We start from the raw sequence: 12,919 nt of genomic DNA, 5'->3' as shown, positions 1-12,919 counted from the left end.
ACCACAGACACCCCTAGGCATGGGCAGAACACCCCCCAGGCGCGCGGCAGGGGTGGGCACCCCACACTGTCACTCCTGGTGGTGGGCATCCCCCACAGCGAACCCCAAAGGATGGGGAACCCCCCATAGCAAACCCCACCAGCAGGGCATCCCCACACAGCCAGCCCCAAGGAGGATGGGTATCCCCCTTCAAGCACCCCTCAAGAGTGGGCAGCTCCCCCCTAGCTATCCCCTGAGGATGAGGACCCCAAAAGCAGGGCATCCTCCCACAGTACCCCCCAGCAATGAGCACCCTTCTCCCATACCTACCCCCTGGAGCTGCCCCAAGGGATGGGCATCCCCACCAAAAGCACCCCAAGGGCTGGGTGTGCACCCATAGCCTCTCTCCGAGGCTGGGCAATCCTGCGTTGCTACCCTTCTTGATCCAGACATTCCTCCATAGCCCCCGAAAGGGCCAGGCATCCCCTCCAGGGCGAGGCATCTCCCCAAACCACTTCTCAAGGGACAGGCAGCCCTCCCAAAAGGCTGGATGTCCCCCTATGCCCACCCTGCAAGGGCTGGGCAGCTCCCCATAGCCACCCCAAAGGACAGTCAGCCCCTACCAGAGTCTGCACATCTCCCCTATAGCCACACCAAGGGATGCGCATCCTCCCTTCAGGGGCCAGGTGTCCTCTCCCATAGGACAGGTACCCCCCCCCAATGCCTTTTCCCAAGAACAAACCATACCCCCAAGAGCAGGGTGTCCTCCCACCCCCACTGCCAGTTGCCTTCCCCAAGGGCCAGATATTCCCCCAGGGCCATGGTTTGGGGCAGGAAGACACCCCACTCTTTGCGTGTGCTCACAAGTGTTGCCCCATCCCCTGGCATGAGGAGTCGAGCCCAACACCTCAGAGCTGGAGACAGGGGGGCACAGAACCCCCATCCATGGGGCAGAAAGCTGCCAAAAGGGCAAAGCATAATGCCGCCAATAATTTGCAGGGTGATTAGGATTATTTCTCTGATCACTTTTTAAACCCTTCTCAGGTCTTCATTGGACAGACCTGGAGCTGCTCCCACTGGGAACGGTGCCCCAAGGAACTGCTGACGGCACTCAGAGGGGTCAGTAAACCCTCATGGAGCAGCACCCACCCCACAAGTATCCCCATCCCTGCTGCCCACCCTGCGCCCCTGGAGCAACAACGGTGATGCTCATCCTGGTGTCTCCTTACTGGCCAAAAGATGGGGGAAACCCCCATAGATAAATCAGGTTCCTCAGGCAGCTCCTCTGCACCCCTCAGCTACATCCCCCACCAGCCCGACCCGCTGCCGCTGAGCTCTCCTGGGCCTTAGCAGCACGTAAAGGGTTTCTCCCTCGTCCGGCGATAGGCCTGTAGCGTCTGGCGTGTCCCCAAATACAGAAGGGAAACGGCTATTCAGCACTTCTGCTGCCTGATTGCTGTTAACAGCTCCACCATTCCTCTTCCTCGGTGGACCCACACTACCATTGGGCAGCTGCTGCTTTTTACAAACTTAACTTTAAAAACCTAAGTTGTCTTCCTCTCTGGCACTGTTGGTTCCCCACATTCACCATCCACTTCCTATCTGTCACCATCAGTTTCCACCTGAGGTTTTTGCGCTGGTACCCAGCAGACAGGGAAACGGCATCAATGTCAATGGCCTTGGAAAAGCCAATGGAGACCCCCCTTGGTGTCTGCTGGGCCCTGGTGCTGAGCTGGATTTGCACCATCCTCAGGCACTGATGGTTACCCTGGGACCTGGGCTCCAAGTGATGCGGGACCGGCTTCCCCAGACCCATCTTGGCTGGCCTACACTGGCTCTTGTGCCACATGAGCATCATGCAGGGCTGGCCATGGCAGGATTATCCCCGGCACCCCTGCCTGCTTTGCACCACACACCCCTGTCCCGCTGCCCAAACGTTGCCTCTGTGGGTCCCAGTGACCAGCTGCCCCTCCAGGACACACATGGCCCCAGCAGCAGCTGGCACTGCACGATGTGCACCCCAAGCGAGAGGATGTGGGGCTCAGTGGGCGAGGGCCAGTTTGGGGATCCCAAACTCTGCAAGGCTGGGTGACAACCCCAGCAACAGGGTGGGATCGTGCCATGCCCATGGGGATCAAAAACCCAACTGGAAAACACCTGTGGGCAGGACAGGGCTCAGCCTGTCCTTGCCCTGACGCCACAGCAAAGGGCCACAGCAATGCCTTGGTGCTGCAGCGGGTCTGCTCTGAGCCGGGGGCTTTGGGTCTCCCTGTAGAATCCTTATTTCCCCCAGAGCCACCTGGGAGGGGACTCAGAGCTCCACAGGCCACCAGCCTTGGGGGAGCGGGATGGGGAGCAGGGGATCAGCTCATGCGCAGGGAAACTTTGCTTGCTGCTTCTTGCTGACCGGCTGTTTTATATCAAGGCGGGAGGGGGGATTTGCTGTTCTAGATGGTATTTTAATGGGCAGGCAGGCAGCTGGAGCCTGGGAGAAGCCTGCTTTACATTGTTTGGGGTTGTAACAAATAAATTCAATTAAAGGCAAATGGCTCCGTGCAGCCCCCACCCTGCGCAATGTCTCTGCAGCACCGGTGGCTGAGAGAGCTGTGGGTATGACACAGGAGCCCAGGGCTTTGCCCCCTCACCGAGGCCCACCCAGGGGTCCTGCCCACCCTCGTCCCTCGCCCCTGCTACGGGGAGATGCTGGGATGAGCCAGCGGGATGCAGTGGGAGCCAGGGAGGCCGGAGCACCGCACCCATCCAGTGCCCGGAGAGGGGATGGTGTGGCCTGGGAGCCCACCCTGTCCCCTGTTCCTGTACTGTACGTCCCACCCCATCAAGTAAAGGGGACGGGAACATCCCCACGGGCAGGAGCCACGCCACGGCGGGCACTCCTTTGGGACAGGCAGCCCGGGACAAGGGCCTCAGCAGGCAGCGGCATCCTCTGGGCAAGCGGAGGCCGGGCAGGGGCTGGGGTGTGGAGCCAGGCTTTGCACGGCCGCAATGCAGCCCCAGAGCCCCGCGGCCGGGGGGGAAAGCAGAGGGGACTTGGCGGGGACATGCCAGAACCTCGGCACGCTGTAAACAGCCGCCACCGCAAAAGCAACTCCTCTGCCGGGAGCCAGTACCGGGCGTTTGTTAGTTGGAAACCAGATGGTGCCTTTGCCAGGCGCCGGCACAGCCCGCCTGGCTGCAGCCCCGAGCCAGGCACAGGCTCCCAGGGACCCCCGGGCTGCAGAGCACCCAGTGCTGGGACCCCAGAGGGGTGGCTGGAGAGATGGAGGTGCAGGGAGGGCCCCTGGATGGACGGGCGGTGTCAGGGTGCTCCCAGCCCCAGCTGTCCCCGGGTGTGTCCCCATGGATGTTGTTGTGTCCTGAGAGACAATGTGTCCCAAGGAATGTGGAAAGGAGGCAGCATCCACCAGAGGGGATTACAGATGGGGTATTAACATCCCTTCAAACCCTCGCGTGTGTCACACTGTGTCTCAGTTTCCCTGCGCCTCCCCAGCAGCAGGAGGCTGAAAGTGGGGGGAGAGGCTGGTCCACAAGTCGGAGTCCAGCAAGTCCCCCCCAAAAAGGGCTGAGATATCAGAGAAGGGATAAAGCCCCATCTCTGAGGACAGCAAAAGCCCCAGGGAGATAGCAAAAGCGTTCCTGCCACATCCTACCTGGGGTAATTCTCCATGGGACACGGCACAGGGGATGTGGCCAGTGAGCCCTCAGCCCAGCACTGCCAGCAGGACCTGGGGGTCTGGGCTCTTCCCCAGCCCCTGGCAGTCCTGGGGGCAGGTGCACCAAGGGGGCATGGATTGATCCATCCCAGCCATGGGATTTTGGGGGGGCCACAGCAAAGCAGACAAACAGACAGGGCTGGGGAGGGGCTGGGGGGGAAGGACGGCATTCCTGGCAGCCGTGGGGGGGTCCCGCGGTGTTTACAGAGCTTAAAAACCGCCTAAGCCCCGCAAGGCCATGGCGCACAATAGCGTGTGGACGTGGTGACACCGGCCGTCCCCACACCACCTTGGAAGACAGAGGGCCCTGCCACCCACCGCCAGCACTGGGATTAATTATGATAATGTAGTTCTTTCCCCCTTTGTCACCCTAATGAATGGGCCCCTTTAGGATTTTAAGGCCTTTGTTTGGTGCCTCTTTACTGCGGTATTGTAGGATGGGGACTAGCAGGTGGCAGGTCCCCAAACAGCCCCTTTTGTCTCCTTTGGGGGCTGTTTTGTGGTGGGGTTGGGGAGAGGGGTTGCAAGGATGCAGGGAAGGGGGGGTCTGCAAGGGGGCTCCTGGACAGAGCCACAGCACTCGCCCCATTGCTGCTGGGCCGTGCCACCCCATGCTGTGCATCATGGCATGGGGAACCATGGTCCCCGGCCGTGCCCCAAGCCACCCACACCCTGGCCCACTCAGTGGGCAGATGCTGGGAGCCACCGTCTGAGCCTCTGCCTTGATCTTTTACTGTCTGGGCAAATCGATTACCCGGCAGAAAAGTCCTTAAATCCCACCATAAAACCCGTTTAGCAGCCGCTGTGGCGCTCGCGGGGCCATGGGCAAACCTCACCCGCTGCCAGCACGAAGCCAGGAGCGATTCGCTGCGGGGAGGGTGGGTAATCGCTGCTGGGGACGGTCGGGCTGCAGCCACAGCTGTGCAGCATCTCCCCACTGAAGCTGAGGATGCGGGCTTCCCGGGGTCCTGGCTGTGCTCAGCCCCTCCCGAGATACCCACGAATCCCTACTCCTCTGCACCAGCCCGTCCCCATCCTCAGCCCCTGGATACGGGAGCAGCTGGGGATGTGCCAGCACTGGGGATGGCACTGGGGACCAGGCTGGGACAGAGCTGGCACAGAGGGGTGCCGAGCAGGGACAAGGCAGGACATGGAGGTACCTGGATGGTGATGTCCTGTGGCACATGGGTTTCTGTGCCCCACTGCAGAGCCATTGGCCGTGCTCAGAAACGAGCCTGGTGCCACCAGAGCGGCGATGAGGGAACCTTGCTCCCTCCCATATAGCCACATACCTTTAATACTGTGGGGACAATGCCAGCACAGGGACAACTCTAGTGCAGGACCAAGGGACCTGGAGATGGTCAGCATCTCCCTGATTGCAGGTTGGGCTGGCAGATGCATTCAGGATGCTCAGGAGCACCAGAGACACAGGATGGTTCTGCCTGGCAGCACCAGGGATCCCTCTGCCCCATGGTACCTTCCCCAGGGCACAGGAGACCCTGACAGCCCCGTCCCCCCAGGGTAGAGGGGCTCCCCAGGGAGAGGGCAGATCCTGGCAGGGCAGTGCCGGGGGCTACGAACCGGTGAGCAGTGGGGTGGTAAAACGGTGACAAGTAATTGGTGTCCCGGACGGTCCTTTCATGCCGACGCCGTTTTATGGGTGAGGAAATTGCTTGTGAGTCAGGAACACAGGAGACAAATTTAGGAAGTGCTCTCTGAATGTGCCGGGGTCAGGCGCCGAGGCCGAGCGCTTGAAACCTGGGTGGCCTCGGCGCTCGCCCTGCGCCCCCCCCAGCTCCTCGGCATGGGAAAGCAGACCTTTTATCTTATCACTGCTCTTCCGCCGCCCCGGCCTCCCCTGCGCAGCCCCCTCCCGGCACAGCCGCTCGCGCCGCAGACACAATGCGCGGCGGACAGCCCTGCACCCACCACCCTCCAGGAGCACCCGGCACGGGGGGCTGCTCCCACCCACCCGCCTGCCAGGGGGCTCAGTGTCCCCCGCATTGTCCCACGTCCCCTCACCCCATGGTGCCTTGTTGGTTGGGGCCCCCCATCAGGGACCAGCCCTGGCACAAGCTGCTGTGACCCCGGGGACGTGGCGATGGGGAAACACTGATCCAAAGGTGTCCGTACGCCATGGAGCGAGTGGTGCCCACAGCCGCTTCCCATCCCCGTTGGCGAAGGCGCCGGGGCAGGCAGACCCCTGTGCCGCAGAGTTGCACCCCACACCTCCTCCCTCCCCACCCTGGCCTTCCCCGTGTCCCTTCGCACGCCGGGGAGCAGGTTCTCCCTTTTGTTCGTTTGCTACGGTTTTAATTGAGAGGAAAGGCCATGGCCCCATTAAAGCGCGCCCGGATGCCGGCGATGGCTACCTTGAGCGTGCAGCCCCCTTCCCCACCCGCTGCCGAGCGCACCGCATCGGGCGGTTTGGATGTATTTTTCTTGATTGCTGGCCAAGCACTCTCTCTCCTGCAAAGCAGCATGTTTCTCATTTTCTGTAGGTTTAACTCCAAATTAATTTGTAAGTGATCTAGGTTTCTTGTTCCCCGAAAGATACCTAATAGCGGGGGGGAGCTCCTGCCAACCGAAACGTCTCAGCGGGGTAAAGGAAAAGCAGGAAAAAGAAACCCAGGAACTGTGACCCCTGGTGGGTATTTAACAAGGTGTCAGGACGAGGGAATTTTGGAGCCAGCTAAGTGGATGTGACACTGGACCCGCGAGTCAGGACCAGCTGTGGGGATGTTCCTGCCATGGTGGTGGCTGCTGTTGCCAGGTCTCCTCCTGACCCAGCTCTTGGGGGATCACGACTGGGGAGGGATGCTCAGCCCCTCGCTGCCTGTGCTGGTGGGTGCTGTGAGCCCCAGGGTGCAAGGAAAGTGGGGCCAAGAGGAGATGCTTGGGGAGGTGGAGAGCCACCCCCAGCACAAGCCACTGGAGATGCCCTCGCTGGGGGACGGAGGGAGCGTATTCGTGCCTGGTGAAGGTCACTGAAACACCAGCACCTGCAGGTCGGCAGGGGAGGCCCTGCGGGGTGGGAGTCCGGGAGGCCGGTGTGTGGCAGGAGGGGGCCAGCGAGCCTTCCGGGCACCCCTGCCACATGGGAAGCGGGCACAGTTTAATTGGGCAGGCGGCCGCTCGGCGGGGCCGGCTGCTGGCAGGCGGACACAAGCTCTTTTGTCTCCACTCTCGCTCCCGGCACCGGCTGGGGCTGGCAGGGCCCAGAGCGGTTCAGCCACCGAGGGCTGAGCTCGCCACCGGGGCAAGCAGCCAAACCCACCCCGGCTCCTCGGGCTGTCACAGGCCCTCGCTGCACGCGAGGAAGCACCCAGGTGCCTGGCAAGGACTCCCGGCTGATGAGGGGTTAGGAAAGTTGTGGCAATCCCCAGCAGAGAGCCCCGCAGCCCTCCCGGTGCCCCCTTCTTGCCAGCAGAGCCAGCGGGAACAGGTGAGATCCTCGCCCTCCCCGCTGGCCGGGGTGCCTGGGGACCGGCTGCATTGCCAGTGTCCCGTAGCAGCAAGGCTGTGAAAGCACCTGGGCTTTCTCCCTCCGAAGCAAGATCTGAAAGGAGGGATCTGTGGCAAAAGCAGCCACTGCTTTTGGATCCCAGCTCTTCTTGCATCCCCCCATCCCTCAGCTCTGCTCAGATTCCATCTGCAGAGCAGGTTCATCAGCCAGGGGGCTGCACATGTCCCCCCTTCCCCGGCACCCTCCGAGCATGGTGGCTCTCCAAGCCCTTGCAGGATGTCTGTGAGGATGGACATTGGCAGGTTTGGTGCCGGCTGGGGAAGAAGGGGCTGACTGACCCTCACCACATGCATCCTCTGCCTGCCCAGTCTCAGGGGAGCAGCACAGTGAGGATGCCAGAAGCCTCTTCTCTCACCTCAAGGTGACTCTCACCTCAAGCCTCCCTCACCACAAGGTGACTATGAAGATTGGAAAGAACGTCGTGGTGGGAGCAGGAGCCATTTCCAGGTGACGCAGGAGGCCGCCTGGCCACCACCCAGAGGGAGCCATCCTTCCCGGCAGAGCAGCCGCAGCTCCCCGCACAGAAAGCAGAGCTGGGACCACTGGGTGCGCCGAAGCCAGCGGCGGATCAGCAGCGGCCACAAGCAGAGTGCGGCCAAATCCCTTCTTCCCGGCATCCGGCACCAACCACCCCCTTTGCAGAAAGGCCCAAGCAGGGGGAGACGCTGCCGTTGCTCAATGACCTCGCGAGGGCCCAGGTCTCAGTTCCTTCCCTGTGAACGGCTGGGCAGTGTAGCTGAGTGCTGCCAACCCGAAGAGCGGGCACTGTCACGGTGGCACAGCCTGGCCGGGTCTGGCTCCTGGAGTCTCCCAACAAACACCTCATGGGGAATTCCCGATGTTCCCTGCCCAGGAGCAGGGCTGGCTGCTTTGGGGAAATCCTGGTACTGGGGTGAAAACCAGAGCATAAAGCGGCTGCGGGACGTTTACTCATCAGCCATCTCAAATGTTCCCACCATGGCCACTGGCTACTCCTCACCGTCCCTTCCAGCTCTCCCAGTGCCAGCAGGCGGCTGCACCGTGGCCCCAGCACAGGTGTCAGCACCGGGGACCAGGGTCCTGGGGGACAGCAGTTGGTCACCACCTCCCCTGCCCGGGGCGACCTGCCACGGGGTTAAACTCCCCAGGGAAAGGAGGGAGGAAGATAGCAAAAACAATCAGAAGAATTTGTTTCATGCTGCCTGGATCCTTCCCCGCACGCAGCAGTGTTTTTGGACGGCCAATTTATAATCAGCAGTGTGGAATGTTGTAAATTAAATATTTTTAAACAACTTTGCTCTCTCTCTGGTTAAACATTTCAGAGATCGCTCTTTCTTGTCTGTCTCTTGCTGGGTGGTCCCTCCATTCGCCCGTACATCTTCCTCAAACACAATTAACCATTTAGATGTTGCACAAAGGAATAGCTTATGCATACAACACCAGTCGCTCGCTGCTCCGGCACGGGGGGAGGGAGGCAAATAAGAAGGCAGCTTCTTTTATTTTCTACTAAAAACAAAAACAAGAAAATCCCTTTTTCCTTCCCAAACTATCCCATTTTTCCTTGAATTGTAAAGGCACCCATCCAAGCTCATCAGCTGTCTTGGTGCTCAGTCCAACAATCCCCTCACGTCCCCCCTCTCCTGAAATTCAACATTAGCATTTTAAAAGCCTTAAACACACAAGTTTATTTAGACTCAAGCTCTCCCAAGCTCTTGCTTTCTGTATTTATATACACACGTATTTTAACGTATATAAAATGTCTGTCTATAGGGCCTGGAAGGAAGTTCTCGTCTGCCGGCCCGTCTGGGAGGCACAGGCGCGGCTGTGGACCTTGGCTCCCGGGAGATGCAGTGAAAACCAACAGGATCCAGAAATCAGCTGCCCGGCTGAGAGCGAGCGAGCCTCGGTGGGATGGGATGGGATGGGATGGGATGGGATGGGATGGGATGGGATGGGATGGGATGGGATGGCTGCTGCAGGGATGCTCAGGGGTTTGCTGAGTGCTGGACCCACGTCCATGGGGACACTTCCATGTCCCCAAACTAATCCTGTGGGTTGTCTGGTGAGAAAGGCCTCATGCCCTGTGCTTGCCTTGTGGCAGCAGGGGGGCTGGGATGGGGCATGGTGGACAACCTGTAATGCCAGTGGACCCAGCCGTGATTGCACACCGCAATCTTCAGTCCTTTAAAACAGGTGACCGAAGGCCACGGGAACTGCAGGAGGGTGGCAGTGATGGCCACTGTGGTGTTCTGGGACCAGCGGTAGCAGGGCAGCGGGTGACACCATGCTCTGTGCGGTTGTCCCACCATTGCTGCCAGTGCAGGCGATTCCTCTGCGAGACCCACCTGGGGCTGGATCTGACACTGCCCTTAATAAGGCACCACAGCAGGACCAGAGCAACCACTGGCCTCACTGCAGATTTGGGGCAGTGTGGAGGCAGCAAAGCACCTCCTGAACACACCGGTGTTCCCCAGACCTGAAGGGTTTAATAAGGAAAATTCTGTTCTCTTGAAACAAGAAGGTCCCACCAGCAAAGTCCAAAGGATGGGCAGGGCATGGTGAAAACCACTCTTCCCAGGCAGCCAAAGGAGGGAAAGTGGGGCAGAGAAGCCAGCAAAGAAGCCAGCAAGAGCAACATAGCTCTGCATAAAAACCTTGGAGACTGGAGGCAGTAAAAGACTGGTGAGTCCCCATGATGCCCAGCTCCAGATGTTTGGGGACAGGCCTACTGCTAGGACTGCACACATTGCATCAGCTTGGTGGATGATGGGGGAGACAGACAGCGGACTTGAAGCCATACGACCGCTCAGCCTGGCACTCCGCTCCCCTTCCTGCCCGTGAGCCAAAAAACTGTCCCAAAAGCGAGATCAAAACCTGGTGCAAAGAAGGTTTTGTGCTCCTTTGAACAGCGCGGTGGTGGGAAGCCCGCTGGCTGCTGCTCGTGTCCCCTTTGCATGGCTCCACACCACGGCTGCCAGGAAGGTGGGAGCCATCCACTTCAGGTGGACCGCAGAAGGGACCAGATGAGCTGCTCCTTCCTCAAAGAGCACAAGGGTCACCTGCAAAAGCAAACACAAAGCTGAGGGAGGAGAGCTGCAGCTCTTGGTATCTGTAACAGCCCAACAAATGCTTTTCCCAAATCTGCATCTTCCAAATGAGCTTGGCTGCAAACATCTGGGGAAGCACCTCACCGTAGGGCTGCTGCAAGTGGTGCCCACCTCTCACAGAAACCAGGGCAAGGGGGCAGAGCTTAGGGTGCCCCTGGAGTCTTGGGGCTCCTCAGGGCTCGCTAACACACAGGGCACTGGCTAGAGCCTGTGCTTGACTGCTACAGGCAGAGCAGTGGTGAAGGTGTCACTGTCATGGTGTCCTAGGGGTGCAGGGACCCACAGGAGGAAGCATGGGCAGCTGTGTGCACACACGCTGCCACTGGGCTCTGCACCCACCAACCTGCTGCCCTGGTCACAGAAGCCTTTTAGGAGCTGCTGGCGGGACACCGCTCAGTGCCACCCAGGGGTGCTGCTGGCTGGGGACACAGCCAGCCTCTGCTCCACCGCGTGCAGACGCAGCACGTGACGTGTCGCCAAGAGCCTTCTTGCATCAACCCCAGCTGTGCATCTGCCAAGGAAGAGTCCAGGACAAGCCTGTCCGGGAAGCTGGGAAGCTCTGTCTTTTAGGAGAAACATTGCCTGTAAAGCACCTTGGTGTGAACAGCACGGTGATGGGCATGGGCTGCAACACTCAGCTGCCAGGGCACGACAGAGCAGAGAAGTGAGGAGACTTGCTCTCTGAAAGGTGACCGATCCTTAAAGCTGGTGAGCAGCCCGTACCTGTAACACCGTCCTGAAGGTCTGTATGACCTAGGGCCAAACAGTCCCATCCAAAAGCACCTGGGAACAGAATTTCATTTCCTTGGTCGCCTCCCACGTTTTCTTGAAGACTGTAATGTTTATCACTCGGTGTACGAAGGTGCCTGACTCAACCCATCATCTGCTCACCTGATGATGACAGTGGTGCGGAGACCAGGTGAGATGAGGAAGGGTTAACCTCTCAGTGCCCGCCTTGGGATTCCTGAAGGCCCTATTATCCTGAGTTATTTTTCATAATTACTGCCACACACGTAGACTACATCAAGAGTGAATCTTCACTTTGATAATTTGTGCTGCGAAATCTCACTTTGGGATCTACTTTTATCTCACACCAAACACCTGCAGGTCGTAAAAGGCAAAAAGGAAAAGAAAACGCCTCAAATCCCGGCCAGGTTTTCAAGTGTCAGAGAACACTAAATTAATGCTAAATTCTAACCGACACAGTAAAGAGCCCCCCACCCTCTTCTTAAATTAGCTAAACAAAAGGACTGAGACATTAACATATAATTAAGGAACAGAGAGGTAAAGCTGTAGCTAAGTAAGGGGATGCAGACCTTTCAGAAGTTAAGATGTATCCTTAAAACAGAGAGGGAGAAGGCTTTGTGTTTAAGCAAAAGGACTGGGAATCAAAGTCCCTGTGGACTTCTCAGCTTCGCCACAGCCTTCTGCTAAAATGCAAAGCCAGGTAATTACGCTCCATTCTGCTTCTGTTTCTCCACACCCAAAATGGATGCCTCGCTCCCTTGCCGCACACGGAGACAAGAACTCTCTTTAATTAACCTTTGTAAAGCCTCTGCGATCCTTGGATAAAAAGGCTTCGTACCTTAGGAACATGTTTGCGCACATACGCGAGGGAAAACCTCCAGCACGGAGCCGGGGCTGAACTGCAGCGCGTTTCTTCTTTCCGCAGCTTGTGAAGGGCCTTGAAGCCCATCCGTACCCGTTCTTTCCAATCTGGTCCTTTAGAGGAGGGATTTTGTTTCTGAAACTCAGGGAATGTCTGGATTATAATCTCTCTCCTGGCAAATTAGCTAGGAAACAGTAATTTTTCCTCAGGTGCCCATGAAGCACACATTTAAAATTTATCACCTCAGTTAATGAAATATCATCCCAGCCAGTTGCTGTAAGCACCTCTGGATGTCAAACTGCCAGGGGCAGATAAATGCCCCATTGAATCCTACTACATTCTAATAAACAGCTTTTAGGTAGGAACTTGTGTCCAATTTATAAACGTTAAAGAACAGCTTGTGTTTCAATCCCATCCAGGTGCTTTACAACTCTGGCACAACCCCTCACCACGAGGCTGTGTGTTTCACATTAGCGCACTCAACCCATCTCACAGACGTAGGTATCGTCATCCATAGGTCATCTGGATGTGGGGAGGGACCTCCTGCCTGGGATTAGGAACAACGAAAGATCCATCAAAATAAAGCAGAGAGTACCCAGCGCTTACGCCCCACTCCCTCCACATCCCCCTTGTCCCTCCAGCTCTTGGGCAGGATTTCAAAGTAATGGACCAAACTGGAAATGGGGACCAAACTCCTCAACTGCATTACAGAAGAGAAGAGGCACAGTTTAAACATTTCTGTGCTATGGGGCAGCACCGTGAGAGAGACCAAGGAGGAGGCTGATGAAGCTGCAGAGAGCAGCCCACGTTACCGCTGCGTTTCGCTGCCCGCCTGCTGCGATGGATGATGAGATGCACCAGCAGCATCCCAAGTGGTTTCTCCCAGGCTCGGGAACGGTGGCACAGGACTGCAGGGACGTGGTTTACATGGCAGGGAGGGCGGCTAAGTCATTCTTCGGAGTGGGCACAGTCTGTGTGGTCCCCGCTC

The 12,919-nt window shown here is 58.3% G+C and overlaps 1 long non-coding RNA gene across 1 annotated transcript; it reads right to left on the bottom strand.

The window, feature by feature from the left end:
- Positions 1 to 8,874: 8,874 nt before the first annotated feature.
- LOC135580078 (uncharacterized) lies at positions 8,875 to 11,898 on the bottom strand. The gene is made up of 2 exons (XR_010474214.1): positions 10,666 to 11,898; positions 8,875 to 10,274 (listed from the first exon to the last, which is right to left on the bottom strand). It is a non-coding gene; the product is annotated as an uncharacterized LOC135580078 (long non-coding RNA).
- Positions 11,899 to 12,919: the final 1,021 nt, after the last annotated feature.

Source organism: Columba livia, chromosome 8 (assembly GCF_036013475.1).
Source record: "Columba livia isolate bColLiv1 breed racing homer chromosome 8, bColLiv1.pat.W.v2, whole genome shotgun sequence".
NCBI lineage: Eukaryota > Metazoa > Chordata > Aves > Columbiformes > Columbidae > Columba > Columba livia.
The sequence above is the reverse complement of the archived record's forward strand: the minus strand, read 5'-3'. Positions and strand labels throughout refer to the sequence as shown.